The following is a 27766-nucleotide window of genomic DNA, read 5'->3' on the forward strand; positions in this document are numbered from 1 at the left end:
TTCAACACTAACACAAGTGCGAAAAGTGGTTTTTTTCACACTAATACAAGTGCAAAAGTGGTTTCCTGCACGAACACAAGTGCGAAAAGTGGTTTTTCAACACTATCACAAGTGCAAAAAGTGTTTTTTCCACACTGATACAAGTGCAAAAGTGGTTTTTCAACACTAACACAAGTGCAAAAGTGGTTTCCTGCACCAACACAAGTGCGAAAAGAGTGGTTTCCTGCACGAACACAAGTGCGAAAAGTGGTTTTTCAACACTATCACAAGTGCAAAAAGTGTTTTTTCCACACTAATACAAGTGCAAAGTGGTTTCCTGCACCAACACAAGTGCGAAAAGTGTTTTTTCAACACTAACACAAGTGCGAAAGTGGTTTTTCAACACTAACACAAGTGCGAAAAGTGGTTTTTCAACACTAACACAAGTGCAAAAGTGGTTTCCTGCACCAACACAAGTGTGAAAAGTGATTTTCCAACACTAACACAAGTGCGAAAAGTGGTTTTCAACACTAACACAAGTGCGAAAAGTAGTTTTCAACACTAACACAAGTGCGAAAAGTGGTTTTTTCCACACTAATACAAGTGCAAAAGTGGTTTCCTGCACCACACTAGTGCGAAAAGTGGTTTTTCAACACTAACACAAGTGCGAAAAGTGGTTTTTCAACACTATCACAAGTGCAAAAAGTGTTTTTTCCACACTAATACAAGTGCAAAAGTGGTTTACTGCACCAACACACGTGCGAAAAGTGGTTTTTCAACATTAACACAAGTGCGAAAAGTGGTTTTTCAACACTAACACAAGTGCGAAAAGTGGTTTTTCTCCACTAACACAAGTGCAAAAGTGGTTTTTCAACACTAACACAAGTGCGAAAAGTGGTTTTTCAACACTATCCCAAGTGCAAAAAGTGTTTTTCCACACTAATACAAGTGCAAAAGTGGTTTCCTGCACCAACACAAGTGCGAAAAGTGTTTTTTCAACACTAACACAAGTGCGAAAAGTGGTTTTTCAACACTAACACAAGTGCGAAAAGTGGTTTTTCTCCACTAACACAAGTGCAAAAGTGGTTTCCTGCACCAACACAAGTGCGAAAAGTGGTTTTTCAACACTAACACAAGTGCGAAATGTGGTTTTTCAACACTAACACAAGTGCGAAAAGTGGTTTTTCCACACTAATACAAGTGCAAAAGTGGTTTCCTGCACCACACTAGTGCGAAAAGTGGTTTTTCAACACTAACACAAGTGCGAAAAGTGGTTTTTCAACACTATCACAAGTGCAAAAAGTGTTTTTTCCACACTAATAGAAGTGCAAAAGTGGTTTACTGCACCAACACAAGTGCGAAAAGTGGTTTTTCAACATTAACACAATTGCGAAAAGTGGTTTTTCAACACTAACACAAGTGCGAAAAGTGGTTTTTCAACACTATCACAAGTGCAAAAAGTGGTTTTTCAACACTAACACAAGTGCGAAAAGTGGTTTTTCAACACTAACACAAGTGCGAAAAGTGGTTTTTCAACACTAACACAAGTGCAAAAGTGGTTTCCTGCACCAACACAAGTGCGAAAAGTGGTTTTTCAACACTAACACAAGTGCGAAAAGTGGTTTTTCAACACTATCCCAAGTGCAAAAAGTGTTTTTCCACACTAATACAAGTGCAAAAGTGGTTTCCTGCACCAACACAAGTGCGAAAAGTGTTTTTTCAACACTAACACAAGTGCGAAAAGTGGTTTTTCAACACTAACACAAGTGCGAAAAGTGGTTTTTCAACACTAACACAAGTGCGAAAAATGGTTTTTCAACACTAACACAAGTGCGAAAAGTGGTTTTTCAACACTAACACAAGTGCGAAAAGTGGTTTTTCCACACTAATACAAGTGCAAAAGTGGTTTCCTGCACCACACTAGTGCGAAAAGTGGTTTTTCAACACTAACACAAGTGCGAAAAGTGGTTTTTCAACACTATCACAAGTGCAAAAAGTGTTTTTTCCACACTAATACAAGTGCAAAAGTGGTTTACTGCACCAACACAAGTGCGAAAAGTGGTTTTTCAACACTAACACAAGTGCAAAAAGTGGTTTTTCAACACTAACGCAAGTGCGAAAAGTGTTTTTTCCACACTAATACAAGTGCAAAAGTGGTTTCCTGCACCAACACAGGTGCCAAAAGTGGTTTTTCAACACGAACACAAGTGCGAAAAGTGGTTTTTCAACATTAACACAAGGGCGAAAAGTGGTTTTTCAACACTATCACAAGTGCAAAAAGTGTTTTTTCCACACTGATACAAGTGCAAAAGTGGTTTTTCAACACTAACACAAGTGCAAAAGTGGTTTCCTGCACCAACACAAGTGCGAAAAGTGGTTTTTCAACACTAACAGAAGTGCGAAAAGTGGTTTTTCAACACTATCCCAAGTGCAAAAAGTGTTTTTTCCACACTAATACAAGTGCAAAAGTGGTTTCCTGCACCAACACAAGTGCGAAAAGTGTTTTTTCAACACTAACACAAGTGCGAAAGTGGTTTTTCAACACTAACACAAGTGCGAAAAGTGGTTTTTCAACACTAACACAAGTGCAAAAGTGGTTTCCTGCACCAACACAAGTGTGAAAAGTGATTTTCCAACACTAACACAAGTGCGAAAAGTGGTTTTTCAACACTAACACAAGTGCGAAAAGTAGTTTTTCAACACTAACACAAGTGCGAAAAGTGGTTTTTCCACACTAATACAAGTGCAAAAGTGGTTTCCTGCACCACACTAGTGCGAAAAGTGGTTTTTCAACACTAACACAAGTGCGAAAAGTGGTTTTTCAACACTATCACAAGTGCAAAAAGTGTTTTTTCCACACTAATACAAGTGCAAAAGTGGTTTACTGCACCAACACACGTGCGAAAAGTGGTTTTTCAACATTAACACAAGTGCGAAAAGTGGTTTTTCAACACAAACACAAGTGCGAAAAGTGGTTTTTCAACACTATCACAAGTGCAAAAAGTGGTTTTTCAACACTAAAACAAGTGCGAAAAGTGGTTTTTCAACACTAACACAAGTGCGAAAAGTGGTTTTTCAACACTAACACAAGTGCAAAAGTGGTTTCCTGCACCAACACAAGTGCGAAAAGTGGTTTTTCAACACTAACACAAGTGCGAAAAGTGGTTTTTCAACACTATCCCAAGTGCAAAAAGTGTTTTTCCACACTAATACAAGTGCAAAAGTGGTTTCCTGCACCAACACAAGTGCGAAAAGTGTTTTTTCAACACTAACACAAGTGCGAAAAGTGGTTTTTCAACACTAACACAAGTGCAAAAAGTGGTTTTTCTCCACTAACACAAGTGCAAAAGTGGTTTCCTGCACCAACACAAGTGCGAAAAGTGGTTTTTCAACACTAACACAAGTGCGAAAAGTGGTTTTTCAACACTAACACAAGTGCGAAGTGGTTTTTCCACACTAATACAAGTGCAAAAGTGGTTTCCTGCACCACACTAGTGCGAAAAGTGGTTTTTCAACACTATCCCAAGTGCAAAAAGTGTTTTTCCACACTAATACAAGTGCAAAAGTGGTTTCCTGCACCAACACAAGTGCGAAAAGTGTTTTTTCAACACTAACACAAGTGCGAAAAGTGGTTTTTCAACACTAACACAAGTGCGAAAAGTGGTTTTTCTCCACTAACACAAGTGCAAAAGTGGTTTCCTGCACCAACACAAGTGCGAAAAGTGGTTTTTCAAAACTAACACAAGTGCGAAAAGTGGTTTTTCAACACTAACACAAGTGCGAAAAGTGGTTTTTCCACACTAATACAAGTGCAAAAGTGGTTTCCTGCACCAACACAAGTGCAAAAAGTGGTTTTTCAACACTAACACAAGTGCGAAAAGTGGTTTTTCAACACTATCACAAGTGCAAAAGTGGTTTCCTGCACCAACACAAGTGCGAAAAGTGGTTTTTCAACACTAACACAAGTGCGAAAAGTGGTTTTTCCACACTAACACAAGTGCGAAAAGTGTTTTTTCCACACTAATACAAGTGCAAAAGTGGTTTCCTGCACCAACACAAGTGCGAAAAGTGGTTTTTCAACACTAACACAAGTGCGAAAAGTGGTTTTTCAACACTAACACAAGTGCGAAAAGTGGTTTTTCAACACTAACACAAGTGCGAAAAGTGTTTTTTCCACACTAATACAAGTGCAAAAGTGGTTTCCTGCACCAACACAAGTGCGAAAAGTGGTTTTTCAACACTAACACAAGTGCGAAAAGTGGTTTTTCAACACTAACACAAGTGCGAAAAGTGGTTTTTCCACAGTAATACAAGTGCAAAATTGGTTTCCTGCACCAACACAAGTGCGAAAAGTAGTTTTTCAACACTAACACAAGTGCGAAAAGTGGTTTTTCAACACTAACAGAAGTGCGAAAAGTGGTTTTTCAACACTATCACAAGTGCAAAAAGTGTTTTTTCCACACTAATACAAGTGCAAAAGTGGTTTTTCAACACTAACACAAGTGCAAAAGTGGTTTCCTGCACCAACACAAGTGCGAAAAGTGGTTTTTCAACACTAACACAAGTGCGAAAAGTGGTTTTTCAACTCTATCCCAAGTGCAAAAAGTGTTTTTTCCACACTAATGCAAGTGCAAAAGTGGTTTCCTGCACCAACACAAGTGCGAAAAGTGGTTTTTCAACACTAACACAAGTGCGAAAAGTGGTTTTTCAACACTAACACAAGTGCGAAAAGTGGTTTTTCAACACTAACACAAGTGCGAAAAGTGGTTTTTCAACACTAACACAAGTGCGAAAAGTGTTCTTTCCACACTAATACAAGTGCAAAAGTGGTTTCCTGCACCAACACAAGTGCGAAAAGTAGTTTTTCAACACTAACACAAGTGCGAAAAGTGGTTTTTCAACACTAACACAAGTGCGAAAAGTGGTTTTTCAACACTATCACAAGTGCAAAAAGTGTTTTTTCCACAATAATACAAGTGCAAAAGTGGTTTTTCAACACTAACACAGGTGCAAAAGTGGTTTCCTGCACCAACACAAGTGCGAAAAGTGGTTTTTCAACACTAACACAAGTGCGAAAAGTGGTTTTTCAACTCTATCCCAAGTGCAAAAAGTGTTTTTTCCACACTAATGCAAGTGCAAAAGTGGTTTCCTGCACCAACACAAGTGCGAAAAGTGGTTTTTCAACACTAACACAAGTGCGAAAAGTAGTTTTTCAACACTAACACAAGTGCGAAAAGTGGTTTTTCAACACTAACACAAGTGCGAAAAGTGGTTTTTCAACACTATCACAAGTGCAAAAAGTGTTTTTTCAACACTAACACAAGTGCAAAAGTGGTTTCCTGCACCAACACAAGTGCGAAAAGTGGTTTTTCAACACTAACACAAGTGCGAAAAGTGGTTTTTCAACTCTATCCCAAGTGCCAAAAGTGTTTTTTCCACACTAATGCAAGTGCAAAAGTGGTTTCCTGCACCAACACAAGTGTGAAAAGTGGTTTTTCAACACTAACATAAGTGCGAAAAGTGGTTTTTCAACACTAACACAAGTGCGAAAAGTGGTTTTTCAACACTAACACAAGTGCAAAAGTGGTTTCCTGCACCACATTAGTGCGAAAAGTGGTTTTTCAACACTAACACAAGTGCGAAAAGTGGTTTTTCCACACTAATACAAGTGCAAAAGTGGTTTCCTGCACCACATTAGTGCGAAAAGTGGTTTTTCAACACTAACACAAGTGCGAAAAGTGTTTTTTCAACACTAACACAAGTGCGAAAAGTGGTTTTTTTCACACTAATACAAGTGCAAAAGTGGTTTCCTGCACGAACACAAGTGCGAAAAGTGGTTTTTCAACACTATCACAAGTGCAAAAAGTGTTTTTTCCACACTGATACAAGTGCAAAAGTGGTTTTTCAACACTAACACAAGTGCAAAAGTGGTTTCCTGCACCAACACAAGTGCGAAAAGTGGTTTTTCAACACTATCCCAAGTGCAAAAAGTGTTTTTTCCACACTAATACAAGTGCAAAAGTGGTTTCCTGCACCAACACAAGTGCGAAAAGTGTTTTTTCAACACTAACACAAGTGCGAAAGTGGTTTTTCAACACTAACACAAGTGCGAAAAGTGGTTTTTCAACACTAACACAAGTGCAAAAGTGGTTTCCTGCACCAACACAAGTGTGAAAAGTGATTTTCCAACACTAACACAAGTGCGAAAAGTGGTTTTTCAACACTAACACAAGTGCGAAAAGTAGTTTTTCAACACTAACACAAGTGCGAAAAGTGGTTTTTCCACACTAATACAAGTGCAAAAGTGGTTTCCTGCACCACACTAGTGCGAAAAGTGGTTTTTCAACACTAACACAAGTGCGAAAAGTGGTTTTTCAACACTATCACAAGTGCAAAAAGTGTTTTTTCCACACTAATACAAGTGCAAAAGTGGTTTACTGCACCAACACACGTGCGAAAAGTGGTTTTTCAACATTAACACAAGTGCGAAAAGTGGTTTTTCAACACTAACACAAGTGCGAAAAGTGGTTTTTCTCCACTAACACAAGTGCAAAAGTGGTTTTTCAACACTAACACAAGTGCGAAAAGTGGTTTTTCAACACTATCCCAAGTGCAAAAAGTGTTTTTCCACACTAATACAAGTGCAAAAGTGGTTTCCTGCACCAACACAAGTGCGAAAAGTGTTTTTTCAACACTAACACAAGTGCGAAAAGTGGTTTTTCAACACTAACACAAGTGCGAAAAGTGGTTTTTCTCCACTAACACAAGTGCAAAAGTGGTTTCCTGCACCAACACAAGTGCGAAAAGTGGTTTTTCAACACTAACACAAGTGCGAAATGTGGTTTTTCAACACTAACACAAGTGCGAAAAGTGGTTTTTCCACACTAATACAAGTGCAAAAGTGGTTTCCTGCACCACACTAGTGCGAAAAGTGGTTTTTCAACACTAACACAAGTGCGAAAAGTGGTTTTTCAACACTATCACAAGTGCAAAAAGTGTTTTTTCCACACTAATACAAGTGCAAAAGTGGTTTACTGCACCAACACAAGTGCGAAAAGTGGTTTTTCAACATTAACACAATTGCGAAAAGTGGTTTTTCAACACTAACACAAGTGCGAAAAGTGGTTTTTCAACACTATCACAAGTGCAAAAAGTGGTTTTTCAACACTAACACAAGTGCGAAAAGTGGTTTTTCAACACTAACACAAGTGCGAAAAGTGGTTTTTCAACACTAACACAAGTGCAAAAGTGGTTTCCTGCACCAACACAAGTGCGAAAAGTGGTTTTTCAACACTAACACAAGTGCGAAAAGTGGTTTTTCAACACTATCCCAAGTGCAAAAAGTGTTTTTCCACACTAATACAAGTGCAAAAGTGGTTTCCTGCACCAACACAAGTGCGAAAAGTGTTTTTTCAACACTAACACAAGTGCGAAAAGTGGTTTTTCAACACTAACACAAGTGCGAAAAGTGGTTTTTCAACACTAACACAAGTGCGAAAAGTGGTTTTTCAACACTAACACAAGTGCGAAAAGTGGTTTTTCAACACTAACACAAGTGCGAAAAGTGGTTTTTCCACACTAATACAAGTGCAAAAGTGGTTTCCTGCACCACACTAGTGCGAAAAGTGGTTTTTCAACACTAATACAAGTGCGAAAAGTGGTTTTTCAACACTATCACAAGTGCAAAAAGTGTTTTTTCCACACTAATACAAGTGCAAAAGTGGTTTACTGCACCAACACAAGTGCGAAAAGTGGTTTTTCAACATTAACACAAGTGCGAAAAGTGGTTTTTCAACACTAACACAAGTGCGAAAAGTGGTTTTTCAACACTATCACAAGTGCAAAAAGTGGTTTTTCAACACTAACACAAGTGCGAAAAGTGGTTTTTCAACACTAACACAAGTGCGAAAAGTGGTTTTTCAACACTAACACAAGTGCAAAAGTGGTTTCCTGCACCAACACAAGTGCGAAAAGTGGTTTTTCAACACTAACACAAGTGCGAAAAGTGGTTTTTCAACACTATCCCAGGTGCAAAAAGTGTTTTTCCACACTAATACAAGTGCAAAAGTGGTTTCCTGCACCAACACAAGTGCGAAAAGTGGTTTTTCAACACTAACACAAGTGCGAAAAGTGGTTTTTCAACACTATCACAAGTGCAAAAGTGGTTTCCTGCACCAACACAAGTGCGAAAAGTGGTTTTTCAACACTAACACAAGTGCGAAAAGTGGTTTTTCCACACTAACACAAGTGCGAAAAGTGTTTTTTCCACACTAATACAAGTGCAAAAGTGGTTTCCTGCACCACACTAGTGCGAAAAGTGGTTTTTCAACACTAACACAAGTGCGAAAAGTGTTTTTTCAACACTAACACAAGTGCGAAAAGTGGTTTTTTTCACACTAATACAAGTGCAAAAGTGGTTTCCTGCACGAACACAAGTTCGAAAAGTGGTTTTTCAACACTAACACAAGTGCGAAAAGTGGTTTTTCAACACTAACATAAGTGCGAAAAGTGGTTTTTCCACACTAATACAAGTGCAAAAGTGGTTTCCTGCACCAACGCAAGTGCGAAAAGTGGTTTTTCAACACTAACACAAGTGCAAAAAGTGGTTTTTCAACACTAACACAAGTGCGAAAAGTGTTTTTTCCACACTAATACAAGTGCAAAAGTGGTTTCCTGCACCAACACAAGTGCCAAAAGTGGTTTTTCAACACTAACACAAGTGCAAAAAGTGGTTTTTCAACATTAACACAAGTGCGAAAAGTGGTTTTTCAACACTATCACAAGTGCAAAAAGTGTTTTTCCACACTGATACAAGTGCAAAAGTGGTTTTTCAACACTAACACAAGTGCAAAAGTGGTTTCCTGCACCAACACAAGTGCGAAAAGTGGTTTTTCAACACTAACACAAGTGCGAAAAGTGGTTTTTCAACACTATCCCAAGTGCAAAAAGTGTTTTTTCCACACTAATACAAGTGCAAAAGTGGTTTCCTGCACCAACACAAGTGCGAAAAGTGTTTTTTCAACACTAACACAAGTGCGAAAGTGGTTTTTCAACACTAACACAAGTGCGAAAAGTGGTTTTTCAACACTAACACAAGTGCAAAAGTGGTTTCCTGCACCAACACAAGTGTGATAAGTGATTTTCCAACACTAACACAAGTGCGAAAAGTGGTTTTTCAACACTAACACAAGTGCGAAAAGTAGTTTTTCAACACTAACACAAGTGCGAAAAGTGGTTTTTCCACACTAATACAAGTGCAAAAGTGGTTTCCTGCACCACACTAGTGCGAAAAGTGGTTTTTCAACGCTAACACAAGTGCGAAAAGTGGTTTTTCAACACTATCACAAGTGCAAAAAGTGTTTTTTCCACACTAATACAAGTGCAAAAGTGGTTTACTGCACCAACACACGTGCGAAAAGTGGTTTTTCAACATTAACACAAGTGCGAAAAGTGGTTTTTCAACACTAACACAAGTGCGAAAAGTGGTTTTTCTCCACTAACACAAGTGCAAAAGTGGTTTTTCAACACTAACACAAGTGCGAAAAGTGGTTTTTCAACACTATCCCAAGTGCAAAAAGTGTTTTTCCACACTAATACAAGTGCAAAAGTGGTTTCCTGCACCAACACAAGTGCGAAAAGTGTTTTTTCAACACTAACACAAGTGCGAAAAGTGGTTTTTCAACACTAACACAAGTGCGAAAAGTGGTTTTTCTCCACTAACACAAGTGCAAAAGTGGTTTCCTGCACCAACACAAGTGCGAAAAGTGGTTTTTCAACACTAACACAAGTGCGAAAAGTGGTTTTTCAACACTAACACAAGTGCGAAAAGTGGTTTTTCCACACTAATACAAGTGCAAAAGTGGTTTCCTGCACCACACTAGTGCGAAAAGTGGTTTTTCAACACTAACACAAGTGCGAAAAGTGGTTTTTCAACACTATCACAAGTGCAAAAAGTGTTTTTTCCACACTAATACAAGTGCAAAAGTGGTTTACTGCACCAACACAAGTGCGAAAAGTGGTTTTTCAACATTAACACAATTGCGAAAAGTGGTTTTTCAACACTAACACAAGTGCGAAAAGTGGTTTTTCAACACTATCACAAGTGCAAAAAGTGGTTTTTCAACACTAACACAAGTGCGAAAAGTGGTTTTTCAACACTAACACAAGTGCGAAAAGTGGTTTTTCAACACTAACACAAGTGCAAAAGTGGTTTCCTGCACCAACACAAGTGCGAAAAGTGGTTTTTCAACACTAACACAAGTGCGAAAAGTGGTTTTTCAACACTATCCCAAGTGCAAAAAGTGTTTTTCCACACTAATACAAGTGCAAAAGTGGTTTCCTGCACCAACACAAGTGCGAAAAGTGGTTTTTCAACACTAACACAAGTGCGAAAAGTGGTTTTTCAACACTAACACAAGTGCGAAAAGTGGTTTTTCAACACTAACACAAGTGCGAAAAGTGGTTTTTCAACACTAACACAAGTGCGAAAAGTGGTTTTTCCACACTAATACAAGTGCAAAAGTGGTTTCCTGCACCACACTAGTGCGAAAAGTGGTTTTTCAACACTAACACAAGTGCGAAAAGTGGTTTTTCAACACTATCACAAGTGCAAAAAGTGTTTTTTCCACACTAATACAAGTGCAAAAGTGGTTTACTGCACCAACACAAGTGCGAAAAGTGGTTTTTCAACATTAACACAAGTGCGAAAAGTGGTTTTTCAACACTAACACAAGTGCGAAAAGTGGTTTTTCAACACTATCACAAGTGCAAAAAGTGGTTTTTCAACACTAACACAAGTGCGAAAAGTGGTTTTTCAACACTAACACAAGTGCGAAAAGTGGTTTTTCAACACTAACACAAGTGCAAAAGTGGTTTCCTGCACCAACACAAGTGCGAAAAGTGGTTTTTCAACACTAACACAAGTGCGAAAAGTGGTTTTTCAACACTATCCCAGGTGCAAAAAGTGTTTTTCCACACTAATACAAGTGCAAAAGTGGTTTCCTGCACCAACACAAGTGCGAAAAGTGGTTTTTCAACACTAACACAAGTGCGAAAAGTGGTTTTTCAACACTATCACAAGTGCAAAAGTGGTTTCCTGCACCAACACAAGTGCGAAAAGTGGTTTTTCAACACTAACACAAGTGCGAAAAGTGGTTTTTCCACACTAACACAAGTGCGAAAAGTGTTTTTTCCACACTAATACAAGTGCAAAAGTGGTTTCCTGCACCAACACAAGTGCGAAAAGTGGTTTTTCAACACTAACACAAGTGCGAAAAGTGGTTTTTCAACACTAACACAAGTGCGAAAAGTGGTTTTTCAACACTAACACAAGTGCGAAAAGTGTTTTTTCCACACTAATACAAGTGCAAAAGTGGTTTCCTGCACCAACACAAGTGCGAAAAGTGGTTTTTCAACACTAACACAAGTGCGAAAAGTGGTTTTTCAACACTAACACAAGTGCGAAAAGTGGTTTTTCAACACTAACACAAGTGCGAAAAGTGGTTTTTCCACAGTAATACAAGTGCAAAAGTGGTTTCCTGCACCAACACAAGTGCGAAAAATAGTTTTTCAACACTAACGCAAGTGCGAAAAGTGGTTTTTCAACACTAACAGAAGTGCGAAAAGTGGTTTTTCAACACTATCACAAGTGCAAAAAGTGTTTTTTCCACACTAATACAAGTGCAAAAGTGGTTTTTCAACACTAACACAAGTGCAAAAGTGGTTTCCTGCACCAACACAAGTGCGAAAAGTGGTTTTTCAACACTAACACAAGTGCGAAAAGTGGGTTTTCAACTCTATCCCAAGTGCAAAAAGTGTTTTTTCCACACAAATGCAAGTGCAAAAGTGGTTTCCTGTACCAACACAAGTGCGAAAAGTGGTTTTTCAACACTAACACAAGTGCGAAAAGTAGTTTTTCAACACTAACACAAGTGCGAAAAGTGGTTTTTCCACACTAACACAAGTGCGAAAAGTGTTTTTTCCACACTAATACAAGTGCAAAAGTGGTTTCCTGCACCAACACAAATGCGAAAAGTGGTTTTTCAACACTAACACAAGTGCGAAAAGTGGTTTTTCAACACTAACACAAGTGCGAAAAGTGGTTTTTCAACACTAACACAAGTGCGAAAAGTGTTTTTTCCACACTAATACAAGTGCAAAAGTGGTTTCCTGCACCAACACAAGTGCGAAAAGTGGTTTTTCAACACTAACACAAGTGCGAAAAGTGGTTTTTCAACACTAACACAAGTGCGAAAAGTGGTTTTTCAACACTAACACAAGTGCGAAAAGTGGTTTTTCCACAGTAATACAAGTGCAAAAGTGGTTTCCTGCACCAACACAAGTGCGAAAAGTAGTTTTTCAACACTAACGCAAGTGCGAAAAGTGGTTTTTCAACACTAACATAAGTGCGAAAAGTGGTTTTTCCACACTAATACAAGTGCAAAAGTGGTTTCCTGCACCAACGCAAGTGCGAAAAGTGGTTTTTCAACACTAACACAAGTGCAAAAAGTGGTTTTTCAACACTAACACAAGTGCGAAAAGTGTTTTTTCCACACTAATACAAGTGCAAAAGTGGTTTCCTGCACCAACACAAGTGCCAAAAGTGGTTTTTCAACACTAACACAAGTGCGAAAAGTGGTTTTTCAACATTAACACAAGTGCGAAAAGTGGTTTTTCAACACTATCACAAGTGCAAAAAGTGTTTTTCCACACTGATACAAGTGCAAAAGTGGTTTTTCAACACTAACACAAGTGCAAAAGTGGTTTCCTGCACCAACACAAGTGCGAAAAGTGGTTTTTCAACACTAACACAAGTGCGAAAAGTGGTTTTCAACACTATCCCAAGTGCAAAAAGTGTTTTTTCCACACTAATACAAGTGCAAAAGTGGTTTCCTGCACCAACACAAGTGCGAAAAGTGTTTTTTCAACACTAACACAAGTGCGAAAGTGGTTTTTCAACACTAACACAAGTGCGAAAAGTGGTTTTTCAACACTAACACAAGTGCAAAAGTGGTTTCCTGCACCAACACAAGTGTGAAAAGTGATTTTCCAACACTAACACAAGTGCGAAAAGTGGTTTTTCAACACTAACACAAGTGCGAAAAGTAGTTTTTCAACACTAACACAAGTGCGAAAAGTGGTTTTTCCACACTAATACAAGTGCAAAAGTGGTTTCCTGCACCACACTAGTGCGAAAAGTGGTTTTTCAACGCTAACACAAGTGCGAAAAGTGGTTTTTCAACACTATCACAAGTGCAAAAAGTGTTTTTTCCACACTAATACAAGTGCAAAAGTGGTTTACTGCACCAACACACGTGCGAAAAGTGGTTTTTCAACATTAACACAAGTGCGAAAAGTGGTTTTTCAACACTAACACAAGTGCGAAAAGTGGTTTTTCTCCACTAACACAAGTGCAAAAGTGGTTTTTCAACACTAACACAAGTGCGAAAAGTGGTTTTTCAACACTATCCCAAGTGCAAAAAGTGTTTTTCCACACTAATACAAGTGCAAAAGTGGTTTCCTGCACCAACACAAGTGCGAAAAGTGTTTTTTCAACACTAACACAAGTGCGAAAAGTGGTTTTTCAACACTAACACAAGTGCGAAAAGTGGTTTTTCTCCACTAACACAAGTGCAAAAGTGGTTTCCTGCACCAACACAAGTGCGAAAAGTGGTTTTTCAACACTAACACAAGTGCGAAAAGTGGTTTTTCAACACTAACACAAGTGCAAAAGTGGTTTCCTGCACCAACACAAGTGCGAAAAGTGGTTTTTCAACACTAACACAAGTGCGAAAAGTGGTTTTTCAACACTATCCCAAGTGCAAAAAGTGTTTTTCCACACTAATACAAGTGCAAAAGTGGTTTCCTGCACCAACACAAGTGCGAAAAGTGGTTTTTCAACACTAACACAAGTGCGAAAAGTGGTTTTTCAACACTAACACAAGTGCGAAAAGTGGTTTTTCAACACTAACACAAGTGCGAAAAGTGGTTTTTCAACACTAACACAAGTGCGAAAAGTGGTTTTTCCACACTAATACAAGTGCAAAAGTGGTTTCCTGCACCACACTAGTGCGAAAAGTGGTTTTTCAACACTAACACAAGTGCGAAAAGTGGTTTTTCAACAGTATCACAAGTGCAAAAAGTGTTTTTTCCACACTAATACAAGTGCAAAAGTGGTTTACTGCACCAACACAAGTGCGAAAAGTGGTTTTTCAACATTAACACAAGTGCGAAAAGTGGTTTTTCAACACTAACACAAGTGCGAAAAGTGGTTTTTCAACACTATCACAAGTGCAAAAAGTGGTTTTTCAACACTAACACAAGTGCGAAAAGTGGTTTTTCAACACTAACACAAGTGCGAAAAGTGGTTTTTCAACACTAACACAAGTGCAAAAGTGGTTTCCTGCACCAACACAAGTGCGAAAAGTGGTTTTTCAACACTAACACAAGTGCGAAAAGTGGTTTTTCAACACTATCCCAGGTGCAAAAAGTGTTTTTCCACACTAATACAAGTGCAAAAGTGGTTTCCTGCACCAACACAAGTGCGAAAAGTGGTTTTTCAACACTAACACAAGTGCGAAAAGTGGTTTTTCAACACTATCACAAGTGCAAAAGTGGTTTCCTGCACCAACACAAGTGCGAAAAGTGGTTTTTCAACACTAACACAAGTGCGAAAAGTGGTTTTTCCACACTAACACAAGTGCGAAAAGTGTTTTTTCCACACTAATACAAGTGCAAAAGTGGTTTCCTGCACCAACACAAGTGCGAAAAGTGGTTTTTCAACACTAACACAAGTGCGAAAAGTGGTTTTTCAACACTAACACAAGTGCGAAAAGTGGTTTTTCAACACTAACACAAGTGCGAAAAGTGTTTTTTCCACACTAATACAAGTGCAAAAGTGGTTTCCTGCACCAACACAAGTGCGAAAAGTGGTTTTTCAACACTAACACAAGTGCGAAAAGTGGTTTTTCAACACTAACACAAGTGCGAAAAGTGGTTTTTCAACACTAACACAAGTGCGAAAAGTGGTTTTTCCACAGTAATACAAGTGCAAAAGTGGTTTCCTGCACCAACACAAGTGCGAAAAATAGTTTTTCAACACTAACGCAAGTGCGAAAAGTGGTTTTTCAACACTATCACAAGTGCAAAAAGTGTTTTTTCCACACTAATACAAGTGCAAAAGTGGTTTTTCAACACTAACACAAGTGCAAAAGTGGTTTCCTGCACCAACACAAGTGCGAAAAGTGGTTTTTCAACACTAACACAAGTGCGAAAAGTGGGTTTTCAACTCTATCCCAAGTGCAAAAAGTGTTTTTTCCACACAAATGCAAGTGCAAAAGTGGTTTCCTGTACCAACACAAGTGCGAAAAGTGGTTTTTCAACACTAACACAAGTGCGAAAAGTAGTTTTTCAACACTAACACAAGTGCGAAAAGTGGTTTTTCCACACTAACACAAGTGCGAAAAGTGTTTTTTCCACACTAATACAAGTGCAAAAGTGGTTTCCTGCACCAACACAAATGCGAAAAGTGGTTTTTCAACACTAACACAAGTGCGAAAAGTGGTTTTTCAACACTAACACAAGTGCGAAAAGTGGTTTTTCAACACTAACACAAGTGCGAAAAGTGTTTTTTCCACACTAATACAAGTGCAAAAGTGGTTTCCTGCACCAACACAAGTGCGAAAAGTGGTTTTTCAACACGAACACAAGTGCGAAAAGTGGTTTTTCAACACTAACACAAGTGCGAAAAGTGGTTTTTCAACACTAACACAAGTGCGAAAAGTGGTTTTTCCACAGTAATACAAGTGCAAAAGTGGTTTCCTGCACCAACACAAGTGCGAAAAGTAGTTTTTCAACACTAACGCAAGTGCGAAAAGTGGTTTTTCAACACTAACAGAAGTGCGAAAAGTGGTTTTTCAACACTATCACAAGTGCAAAAAGTGTTTTTTCCACACTAATACAAGTGCAAAAGTGGTTTTTCAACACTAACATAAGTGCAAAAGTGGTTTCCTGCACCAACACAAGTGCGAAAAGTGGTTTTTCAACACTAACACAAGTGCGAAAAGTGGTTTTTCAACTCTATCCCAAGTGCAAAAAGTGATTTTTCCACACTAATGCAAGTGCAAAAGTGGTTTCCTGCACCAACACAAGTGCGAAAAGTGGTTTTTCAACACTAACACAAGTGCGAAAAGTAGTTTTTCAACACTAACACAAGTGCGAAAAGTGGTTTTTCAACACTAACACAAGTGCGAAAAGTGGTTTTTCAACACTATCACAAGTGCAAAAAGTGTTTTTTCCACAATAATACAAGTGCAAAAGTGTTTTTTCAACACTAACACAAGTGCAAAAGTGGTTTCCTGCACCAACACAAGTGCAAAAAGTGGTTTTTCAACACTAACACAAGTGCGAAAAGTGGTTTTTCAACTCTATCCCAAGTGCCAAAAGTGTTTTTTCCACACTAATACAAGTGCAAAAGTGGTTTCCTGCACCACACTAGTGCGAAAAGTGGTTTTTCAACACTAACACAAGTGCGAAAAGTGGTTTTTCAACACTATCACAAGTGCAAAAAGTGTTTTTTCCACACTAATACAAGTGCAAAAGTGGTTTACTGCACCAACACAAGTGCGAAAAGTGGTTTTTCAACATTAACACAAGTGCGAAAAGTGGTTTTTCAACACTAACACAAGTGCGAAAAGTGGTTTTTCAACACTATCACAAGTGCAAAAAGTGGTTTTTCAACACTAAAACAAGTGCGAAAAGTGGTTTTTCAACACTAACAAGTGCGAAAGTGGTTTTTCAACATTAACACAAGTGCGAAAAGTGGTTTTTCAACACTAACACAAGTGCGAAAAGTGGTTTTTCAACACTATCACAAGTGCAAAAAGTGGTTTTTCAACACTAAAACAAGTGCGAAAAGTGGTTTTTCAACACTAACACAAGTGCGAAAAGTGGTTTTTCAACACTAACACAAGTGCAAAAGTGGTTTCCTGCACCAACACAAGTGCGAAAAGTGGTTTTTCAACACTAACACAAGTGCGAAAAGTGGTTTTTCAACACTATCCCAAGTGCAAAAAGTGTTTTTCCACACTAATACAAGTGCAAAAGTGGTTTCCTGCACCAACACAAGTGCGAAAAGTGTTTTTTCAACACTAACACAAGTGCGAAAAGTGGTTTTTCAACACTAACACAAGTGCGAAAAGTGGTTTTTCTCCACTAACACAAGTGCAAAAGTGGTTTCCTGCACCAACACAAGTGCGAAAAGTGGTTTTTCAAAACTAACACAAGTGCGAAAAGTGGTTTTTCAACACTAACACAAGTGCGAAAAGTGGTTTTTCCACACTAATACAAGTGCAAAAGTGGTTTCCTGCACCAACACAAGTGCAAAAAGTGGTTTTTCAACACTAACACAAGTGCAAAAAGTGGTTTTTCAACACTATCACAAGTGCAAAAGTGGTTTCCTGCACCAACACAAGTGCGAAAAGTGGTTTTTCAACACTAACACAAGTGCGAAAAGTGGTTTTTCCACACTAACACAAGTGCGAAAAGTGTTTTTTCCACACTAATACAAGTGCAAAAGTGGTTTCCTGCACCAACACAAGTGCGAAAAGTGGTTTTTCAACACTAACACAAGTGCGAAAAGTGGTTTTTCAACACTAACACAAGTGCGAAAAGTGTTTTTTCCACACTAATACAAGTGCAAAAGTGGTTTCCTGCACCAACACAAGTGCGAAAAGTGGTTTTTCAACACTAACACAAGTGCGAAAAGTGGTTTTTCAACACTAACACAAGTGCGAAAAGTGGTTTTTCCACAGTAATACAAGTGCAAAAGTGGTTTCCTGCACCAACACAAGTGCGAAAAGTAGTTTTTCAACACTAACACAAGTGCGAAAAGTGGTTTTTCAACACTAACAGAAGTGCGAAAAGTGGTTTTTGAACACTATCACAAGTGCAAAAAGTGTTTTTTCCACACTAATACAAGTGCAAAAGTGGTTTTTCAACACTAACACAAGTGCAAAAGTGGTTTCCTGCACCAACACAAGTGCGAAAAGTGGTTTTTCAACACTAACACAAGTGCGAAAAGTGGTTTTTCAACTCTATCCCAAGTGCAAAAAGTGTTTTTTCCACACTAATGCAAGTGCAAAAGTGGTTTCCTGCACCAACACAAGTGCGAAAAGTGGTTTTTCAACACTAACACTAGTGCGAAAAGTGGTTTTTCAACACTAACACAAGTGCGAAAAGTGGTTTTTCAACACTAACACAAGTGCGAAAAGTGGTTTTTCAACACTAACACAAGTGCGAAAAGTGTTCTTTCCACACTAATACAAGTGCAAAAGTGGTTTCCTGCACCAACACAAGTGCGAAAAGTAGTTTTTCAACACTAACACAAGTGCGAAAAGTGGTTTTTCAACACTAACACAAGTGCGAAAAGTGGTTTTTCAACACTATCACAAGTGCAAAAAGTGTTTTTTCCACAATAATACAAGTGCAAAAGTGGTTTTTCAACACTAACACAAGTGCAAAAGTGGTTTCCTGCACCAACACAAGTGCGAAAAGTGGTTTTTCAACACTAACACAAGTGCGAAAAGTGGTTTTTCAACTCTATCCCAAGTGCAAAAAGTGTTTTTTCCACACTAATGCAAGTGCAAAAGTGGTTTCCTGCACCAACACAAGTGCGAAAAGTGGTTTTTCAACACTAACACAAGTGCGAAAAGTAGTTTTTCAACACTAACACAAGTGCGAAAAGTGGTTTTTCAACACTAACACAAGTGCGAAAAGTGGTTTTTCAACACTATCACAAGTGCAAAAAGTGTTTTTTCCACAATAATGCAAGTGCAAAAGTGTTTTTTCAACACTAACACAAGTGCAAAAGTGGTTTCCTGCACCAACACAAGTGCGAAAAGTGGTTTTTCAACACTAACACAAGTGCGAAAAGTGGTTTTTCAACTCTATCCCAAGTGCCAAAAGTGTTTTTTCCACACTAATGCAAGTGCAAAAGTGGTTTCCTGCACCAACACAAGTGTGAAAAGTGGTTTTTCAACACTAACATAAGTGCGAAAAGTGGTTTTTCAACACTAACACAAGTGCGAAAAGTGGTTTTTCAACACTAACACAAGTGCGAAAAGTGGTTTTTCCACACTAATACAAGTGCAAAAGTGGTTTTTCAACACTAACACAAGTGCGAAAAGTGTTTTTTCAACACCAACACAAGTGCGAAAAGTGGTTTTTTTCACACTAATACAAGTGCAAAAGTGGTTTCCTGCACGAACACAAGTTCGAAAAGTGGTTTTTCAACACTAACACAAGTGCGAAAAGTGGTTTTTCAACACTAACACAAGTGCGAAAAGTGGTTTTTCCACACTAATACAAGTGCAAAAGTGGTTTCCTGCACCAACGCAAGTGCGAAAAGTGGTTTTTCAACACTAACACAAGTGCAAAAAGTGGTTTTTCAACACTAACGCAAGTGCGAAAAGTGTTTTTTCCACACTAATACAAGTGCAAAAGTGGTTTCCTGCACCAACACAAGTGCCAAAAGTGGTTTTTCAACACTAACACAAGTGCGAAAAGTGGTTTTTCAACATTAACACAAGTGCGAAAAGTGGTTTTTCAACACTATCACAAGTGCAAAAAGTGTTTTTTCCACACTGATACAAGTGCAAAAGTGGTTTTTCAACACTAACACAAGTGCAAAAGTGGTTTCCTGCACCAACACAAGTGCGAAAAGTGGTTTTTCAACACTAACACAAGTGCGAAAAGTGGTTTTTCAACACTATCCCAAGTGCAAAAAGTGTTTTTTCCACACTAATACAAGTGCAAAAGTGGTTTCCTGCACCAACACAAGTGCGAAAAGTGTTTTTTCAACACTAACACAAGTGCGAAAGTGGTTTTTCAACACTAACACAAGTGCGAAAAGTGTTTTTTCAACACTAACACAAGTGCGAAAAGTGGTTTTTCAACACTAACACAAGTGCAAAAGTGGTTTCCTGCACCAACACAAGTGTGAAAAGTGATTTTCCAACACTAACACAAGTGCGAAAAGTGGTTTTTCAACACTAACACAAGTGCGAAAAGTAGTTTTTCAACACGAACACAAGTGCGAAAAGTGGTTTTTCCACACTAATACAAGTGCAAAAGTGGTTTCCTGCACCACACTCGTGCGAAAAGTGGTTTTTCAACACTAACACAAGTGCGAAAAGTGGTTTTTCAACACTATCACAAGTGCAAAAAGTGTTTTTTCCACACTAATACAAGTGCAAAAGTGGTTTACTGCACCAACACACGTGCGAAAAGTGGTTTTTCAACATTAACACAAGTGCGAAAAGTGGTTTTTCAACACTAACACAAGTGCGAAAAGTGGTTTTTCAACACTATCACAAGTGCAAAAAGTGTTTTTTCCACACGAATACAAGTGCAAAAGTGGTTTCCTGCACCAACACAAGTGCGAAAAGTGGTTTTTCAACACTAACACAAGTGCGAAAAGTAGTTTTTCAACACTAACACAAGTGCGAAAAGTGGTTTTTCAACACTAACACAAGTGCGAAAAGTGGTTTTTCAACACTATCACAAGTGCAAAAAGTGTTTTTTCCACAATAATACAAGTGCAAAAGTGTTTTTTCAACACTAACACAAGTGCAAAAGTGGTTTCCTGCACCAACACAAGTGCAAAAAGTGGTTTTTCAACACTAACACAAGTGCGAAAAGTGGTTTTTCAACTCTATCCCAAGTGCCAAAAGTGTTTTTTCCACACTAATACAAGTGCAAAAGTGGTTTCCTGCACCACACTAGTGCGAAAAGTGGTTTTTCAACACTAACACAAGTGCGAAAAGTGGTTTTTCAACACTATCACAAGTGCAAAAAGTGTTTTTTCCACACTAATACAAGTGCAAAAGTGGTTTACTGCACCAACACAAGTGCGAAAAGTGGTTTTTCAACATTAACACAAGTGCGAAAAGTGGTTTTTCAACACTAACACAAGTGCGAAAAGTGGTTTTTCAACACTATCACAAGTGCAAAAAGTGGTTTTTCAACACTAAAACAAGTGCGAAAAGTGGTTTTTCAACACTAACACAAGTGCGAAAGTGGTTTTTCAACATTAACACAAGTGCGAAAAGTGGTTTTTCAACACTAACACAAGTGCGAAAAGTGGTTTTTCAACACTATCACAAGTGCAAAAAGTGGTTTTTCAACACTAAAACAAGTGCGAAAAGTGGTTTTTCAACACTAACACAAGTGCGAAAAGTGGTTTTTCAACACTAACACAAGTGCAAAAGTGGTTTCCTGCACCAACACAAGTGCAAAAAGTGGTTTTTCAACACTAACACAAGTGCGAAAAGTGGTTTTTCAACACTATCCCAAGTGCAAAAAGTGTTTTTCCACACTAATACAAGTGCAAAAGTGGTTTCCTGCACCAACACAAGTGCGAAAAGTGTTTTTTCAACACTAACACAAGTGCGAAAAGTGGTTTTTCAACACTAACACAAGTGCGAAAAGTGGTTTTTCTCCACTAACACAAGTGCAAAAGTGGTTTCCTGCACCAACACAAGTGCGAAAAGTGGTTTTTCAAAACTAACACAAGTGCGAAAAGTGGTTTTTCAACACTAACACAAGTGCGAAAAGTGGTTTTTCCACACTAATACAAGTGCAAAAGTGGTTTCCTGCACCAACACAAGTGCAAAAAGTGGTTTTTCAACACTAACACAAGTGCAAAAAGTGGTTTTTCAACACTATCACAAGTGCAAAAGTGGTTTCCTGCACCAACACAAGTGCGAAAAGTGGTTTTTCAACACTAACACAAGTGCGAAAAGTGGTTTTTCCACACTAACACAAGTGCGAAAAGTGTTTTTTCCACACTAATACAAGTGCAAAAGTGGTTTCCTGCACCAACACAAGTGCGAAAAGTGGTTTTTCAACACTAACACAAGTGCGAAAAGTGGTTTTTCAACACTAACACAAGTGCGAAAAGTGTTTTTTCCACACTAATACAAGTGCAAAAGTGGTTTCCTGCACCAACACAAGTGCGAAAAGTGGTTTTTCAACACTAACACAAGTGCGAAAAGTGGTTTTTCAACACTAACACAAGTGCGAAAAGTGGTTTTTCCACAGTAATACAAGTGCAAAAGTGGTTTCCTGCACCAACACAAGTGCGAAAAGTAGTTTTTCAACACTAACACAAGTGCGAAAAGTGGTTTTTCAACACTAACAGAAGTGCGAAAAGTGGTTTTTGAACACTATCACAAGTGCAAAAAGTGTTTTTTCCACACTAATACAAGTGCAAAAGTGGTTTTTCAACACTAACACAAGTGCAAAAGTGGTTTCCTGCACCAACACAAGTGCGAAAAGTGGTTTTTCAACACTAACACAAGTGCGAAAAGTGGTTTTTCAACTCTATCCCAAGTGCAAAAAGTGTTTTTTCCACACTAATGCAAGTGCAAAAGTGGTTTCCTGCACCAACACAAGTGCGAAAAGTGGTTTTTCAACACTAACACAAGTGCGAAAAGTGGTTTTTCAACACTAACACAAGTGCGAAAAGTGGTTTTTCAACACTAACACAAGTGCAAAAAGTGGTTTTTCAACACTAACACAAGTGCGAAAAGTGTTCTTTCCACACTAATACAAGTGCAAAAGTGGTTTCCTGCACCAACACAAGTGCGAAAAGTAGTTTTTCAACACTAACACAAGTGCGAAAAGTGGTTTTTCAACACTAACACAAGTGCGAAAAGTGGTTTTTCAACACTATCACAAGTGCAAAAAGTGTTTTTTCCACAATAATACAAGTGCAAAAGTGGTTTTTCAACACTAACACAAGTGCAAAAGTGGTTTCCTGCACCAACACAAGTGCGAAAAGTGGTTTTTCAACACTAACACAAGTGCGAAAAGTGGTTTTTCAACTCTATCCCAAGTGCAAAAAGTGTTTTTTCCACACTAATGCAAGTGCAAAAGTGGTTTCCTGCACCAACACAAGTGCGAAAAGTGGTTTTTCAACACTAACACAAGTGCGAAAAGTAGTTTTTCAACACTAACACAAGTGCGAAAAGTGGTTTTTCAACACTAACACAAGTGCGAAAAGTGGTTTTTCAACACTATCACAAGTGCAAAAAGTGTTTTTTCCACAATAATGCAAGTGCAAAAGTGTTTTTTCAACACTAACACAAGTGCAAAAGTGGTTTCCTGCACCAACACAAGTGCGAAAAGTGGTTTTTCAACACTAACACAAGTGCGAAAAGTGGTTTTTCAACTCTATCCCAAGTGCCAAAAGTGTTTTTTCCACACTAATGCAAGTGCAAAAGTGGTTTCCTGCACCAACACAAGTGTGAAAAGTGGTTTTTCAACACTAACATAAGTGCGAAAAGTGGTTTTTCAACACTAACACAAGTGCGAAAAGTGGTTTTTCAACACTAACACAAGTGCGAAAAGTGGTTTTTCCACACTAATACAAGTGCAAAAGTGGTTTTTCAACACTAACACAAGTGCGAAAAGTGTTTTTTCAACACCAACACAAGTGCGAAAAGTGGTTTTTTTCACACTAATACAAGTGCAAAAGTGGTTTCCTGCACGAACACAAGTTCGAAAAGTGGTTTTTCAACACTAACACAAGTGCGAAAAGTGGTTTTTCAACACTAACACAAGTGCGAAAAGTGGTTTTTCCACACTAATACAAGTGCAAAAGTGGTTTCCTGCACCAACGCAAGTGCGAAAAGTGGTTTTTCAACACTAACACAAGTGCAAAAAGTGGTTTTTCAACACTAACGCAAGTGCGAAAAGTGTTTTTTCCACACTAATACAAGTGCAAAAGTGGTTTCCTGCACCAACACAAGTGCCAAAAGTGGTTTTTCAACACTAACACAAGTGCGAAAAGTGGTTTTTCAACATTAACACAAGTGCGAAAAGTGGTTTTTCAACACTATCACAAGTGCAAAAAGTGTTTTTTCCACACTGATACAAGTGCAAAAGTGGTTTTTCAACACTAACACAAGTGCAAAAGTGGTTTCCTGCACCAACACAAGTGCGAAAAGTGGTTTTTCAACACTAACACAAGTGCGAAAAGTGGTTTTTCAACACTATCCCAAGTGCAAAAAGTGTTTTTTCCACACTAATACAAGTGCAAAAGTGGTTTCCTGCACCAACACAAGTGCGAAAAGTGTTTTTTCAACACTAACACAAGTGCGAAAGTGGTTTTTCAACACTAACACAAGTGCGAAAAGTGTTTTTTCAACACTAACACAAGTGCGAAAAGTGGTTTTTCAACACTAACACAAGTGCAAAAGTGGTTTCCTGCACCAACACAAGTGTGAAAAGTGATTTTCCAACACTAACACAAGTGCGAAAAGTGGTTTTTCAACACTAACACAAGTGCGAAAAGTAGTTTTTCAACACGAACACAAGTGCGAAAAGTGGTTTTTCCACACTAATACAAGTGCAAAAGTGGTTTCCTGCACCACACTCGTGCGAAAAGTGGTTTTTCAACACTAACACAAGTGCGAAAAGTGGTTTTTCAACACTATCACAAGTGCAAAAAGTGTTTTTTCCACACTAATACAAGTGCAAAAGTGGTTTACTGCACCAACACACGTGCGAAAAGTGGTTTTTCAACATTAACACAAGTGCGAAAAGTGGTTTTTCAACACTAACACAAGTGCGAAAAGTGGTTTTTCAACACTATCACAAGTGCAAAAAGTGGGTTTTCAACACTAAAACAAGTGCGAAAAGTGGTTTTTCAACACTAACACAAGTGCGAAAAGTGGTTTTTCAACACTAACACAAGTGCAAAAGTGGTTTCCTGCACCAACACAAGTGCGAAAAGTGGTTTTTCAACACTAACACAAGTGCGAAAAGTGGTTTTTCAACACTATCCCAAGTGCAAAAAGTGTTTTTCCACACTAATACAAGTGCAAAAGTGGTTTCCTGCACCAACACAAGTGCGAAAAGTGTTTTTTCAACACTAACACAAGTGCGAAAAGTGGTTTTTCAACACTAACACAAGTGCGAAAAGTGGTTTTTCTCCACTAACACAAGTGCAAAAGTGGTTTCCTGCACCAACACAAGTGCGAAAAGTGGTTTTTCAACACTAACACAAGTGCGAAAAGTGGTTTTTCAACACTAACACAAGTGCGAAAAGTGGTTTTTCCACACTAATACAAGTGCAAAAGTGGTTTCCTGCACCAACACAAGTGCAAAAAGTGGTTTTTCCACACTAACACAAGTGCGAAAAGTGGTTTTTCAACACTATCACAAGTGCAAAAGTGGTTTTTCAACACTAACACAAGTGCGAAAAGTGTTTTTTCCACACTAATACAAGTGCAAAAGTGGTTTCCTGCACCAACACAAGTGCGAAAAGTGGTTTTTCAACACTAACACAAGTGCGAAAAGTGGTTTTTCAACACTAACACAAGTGCGAGAAGTGGTTTTTCAACACTAACACAAGTGCGAAAAGTGGTTTTTCCACAGTAATACAAGTGCAAAAGTGGTTTCCTGCACCAACACAAGTGCGAAAAATAGTTTTTCAACACTAACGCAAGTGCGAAAAGTGGTTTTTCAACACTAACAGAAGTGCGAAAAGTGGTTTTTCAACACTATCACAAGTGCAAAAAGTGTTTTTTCCACACTAATACAAGTGCAAAAGTGGTTTTTCAACACTAACACAAGTGCAAAAGTGGTTTCCTGCACCAACACAAGTGCGAAAAGTGGTTTTTCAACACTAACACAAGTGCGAAAAGTGGGTTTTCAACTCTATCCCAAGTGCAAAAAGTGTTTTTTCCACACAAATGCAAGTGCAAAAGTGGTTTCCTGTACCAACACAAGTGCGAAAAGTGGTTTTTCAACACTAACACAAGTGCGAAAAGTAGTTTTTCAACACTAACACAAGTGCGAAAAGTGGTTTTTCCACACTAACACAAGTGCGAAAAGTGTTTTTTCCACACTAATACAAGTGCAAAAGTGGTTTCCTGCACCAACACAAATGCGAAAAGTGGTTTTTCAACACTAACACAAGTGCGAAAAGTGGTTTTTCAACACGAACACAAGTGCGAAAAGTGGTTTTTCAACACTAACACAAGTGCGAAAAGTGTTTTTTCCACACTAATACAAGTGCAAAAGTGGTTTCCTGCACCAACACAAGTGCGAAAAGTGGTTTTTCAACACTAACACAAGTGCGAAAAGTGGTTTTTCAACACTAACACAAGTGCGAAAAGTGGTTTTTCAACACTAACACAAGTGCGAAAAGTGGTTTTTCCACAGTAATACAAGTGCAAAAGTGGTTTCCTGCACCAACACAAGTGCGAAAAGTAGTTTTTCAACACTAACGCAAGTGCGAAAAGTGGTTTTTCAACACTAACAGAAGTGCGAAAAGTGGTTTTTCAACACTATCACAAGTGCAAAAAGTGTTTTTTCCACACTAATACAAGTGCAAAAGTGGTTTTTCAACACTAACACAAGTGCAAAAGTGGTTTCCTGCACCAACACAAGTGCGAAAAGTGGTTTTTCAACACTAACACAAGTGCGAAAAGTGGTTTTTCAACTCTATCCCAAGTGCAAAAAGTGATTTTTCCACACTAATGCAAGTGCAAAAGTGGTTTCCTGCACCAACACAAGTGCGAAAAGTGGTTTTTCAACACTAACACAAGTGCGAAAAGTGGTTTTTCAACACTATCACAAGTGCAAAAAGTGTTTTTTCCACACTAATACAAGTGCAAAAGTGGTTTACTGCACCAACACACGTGCGAAAAGTGGTTTTTCAACATTAACACAAGTGCGAAAAGTGGTTTTTCAACACTAACACAAGTGCGAAAAGTGGTTTTTCAACACTATCACAAGTGCAAAAAGTGGGTTTTCAACACTAAAACAAGTGCGAAAAGTGGTTTTTCAACACTAACACAAGTGCGAAAAGTGGTTTTTCAACACTAACACAAGTGCAAAAGTGGTTTCCTGCACCAACACAAGTGCGAAAAGTGGTTTTTCAACACTAACACAAGTGCGAAAAGTGGTTTTTCAACACTATCCCAAGTGCAAAAAGTGTTTTTCCACACTAATACAAGTGCAAAAGTGGTTTCCTGCACCAACACAAGTGCGAAAAGTGTTTTTTCAACACTAACACAAGTGCGAAAAGTGGTTTTTCAACACTAACACAAGTGCGAAAAGTGGTTTTTCTCCACTAACACAAGTGCAAAAGTGGTTTCCTGCACCAACACAAGTGCGAAAAGTGGTTTTTCAACACTAACACAAGTGCGAAAAGTGGTTTTTCAACACTAACACAAGTGCGAAAAGTGGTTTTTCCACACTAATACAAGTGCAAAAGTGGTTTCCTGCACCAACACAAGTGCAAAAAGTGGTTTTTCCACACTAACACAAGTGCGAAAAGTGGTTTTTCAACACTATCACAAGTGCAAAAGTGGTTTTTCAACACTAACACAAGTGCGAAAAGTGTTTTTTCCACACTAATACAAGTGCAAAAGTGGTTTCCTGCACCAACACAAGTGCGAAAAGTGGTTTTTCAACACTAACACAAGTGCGAAAAGTGGTTTTTCAACACTAACACAAGTGCGAGAAGTGGTTTTTCAACACTAACACAAGTGCGAAAAGTGGTTTTTCCACAGTAATACAAGTGCAAAAGTGGTTTCCTGCACCAACACAAGTGCGAAAAATAGTTTTTCAACACTAACGCAAGTGCGAAAAGTGGTTTTTCAACACTAACAGAAGTGCGAAAAGTGGTTTTTCAACACTATCACAAGTGCAAAAAGTGTTTTTTCCACACTAATACAAGTGCAAAAGTGGTTTTTCAACACTAACACAAGTGCAA

The sequence above is a fragment of the Myxine glutinosa genome, chromosome 2 (assembly GCF_964187855.1).
Source record: "Myxine glutinosa chromosome 2, kmMyxGlut1.1, whole genome shotgun sequence".
NCBI lineage: Eukaryota > Metazoa > Chordata > Myxini > Myxiniformes > Myxinidae > Myxine > Myxine glutinosa.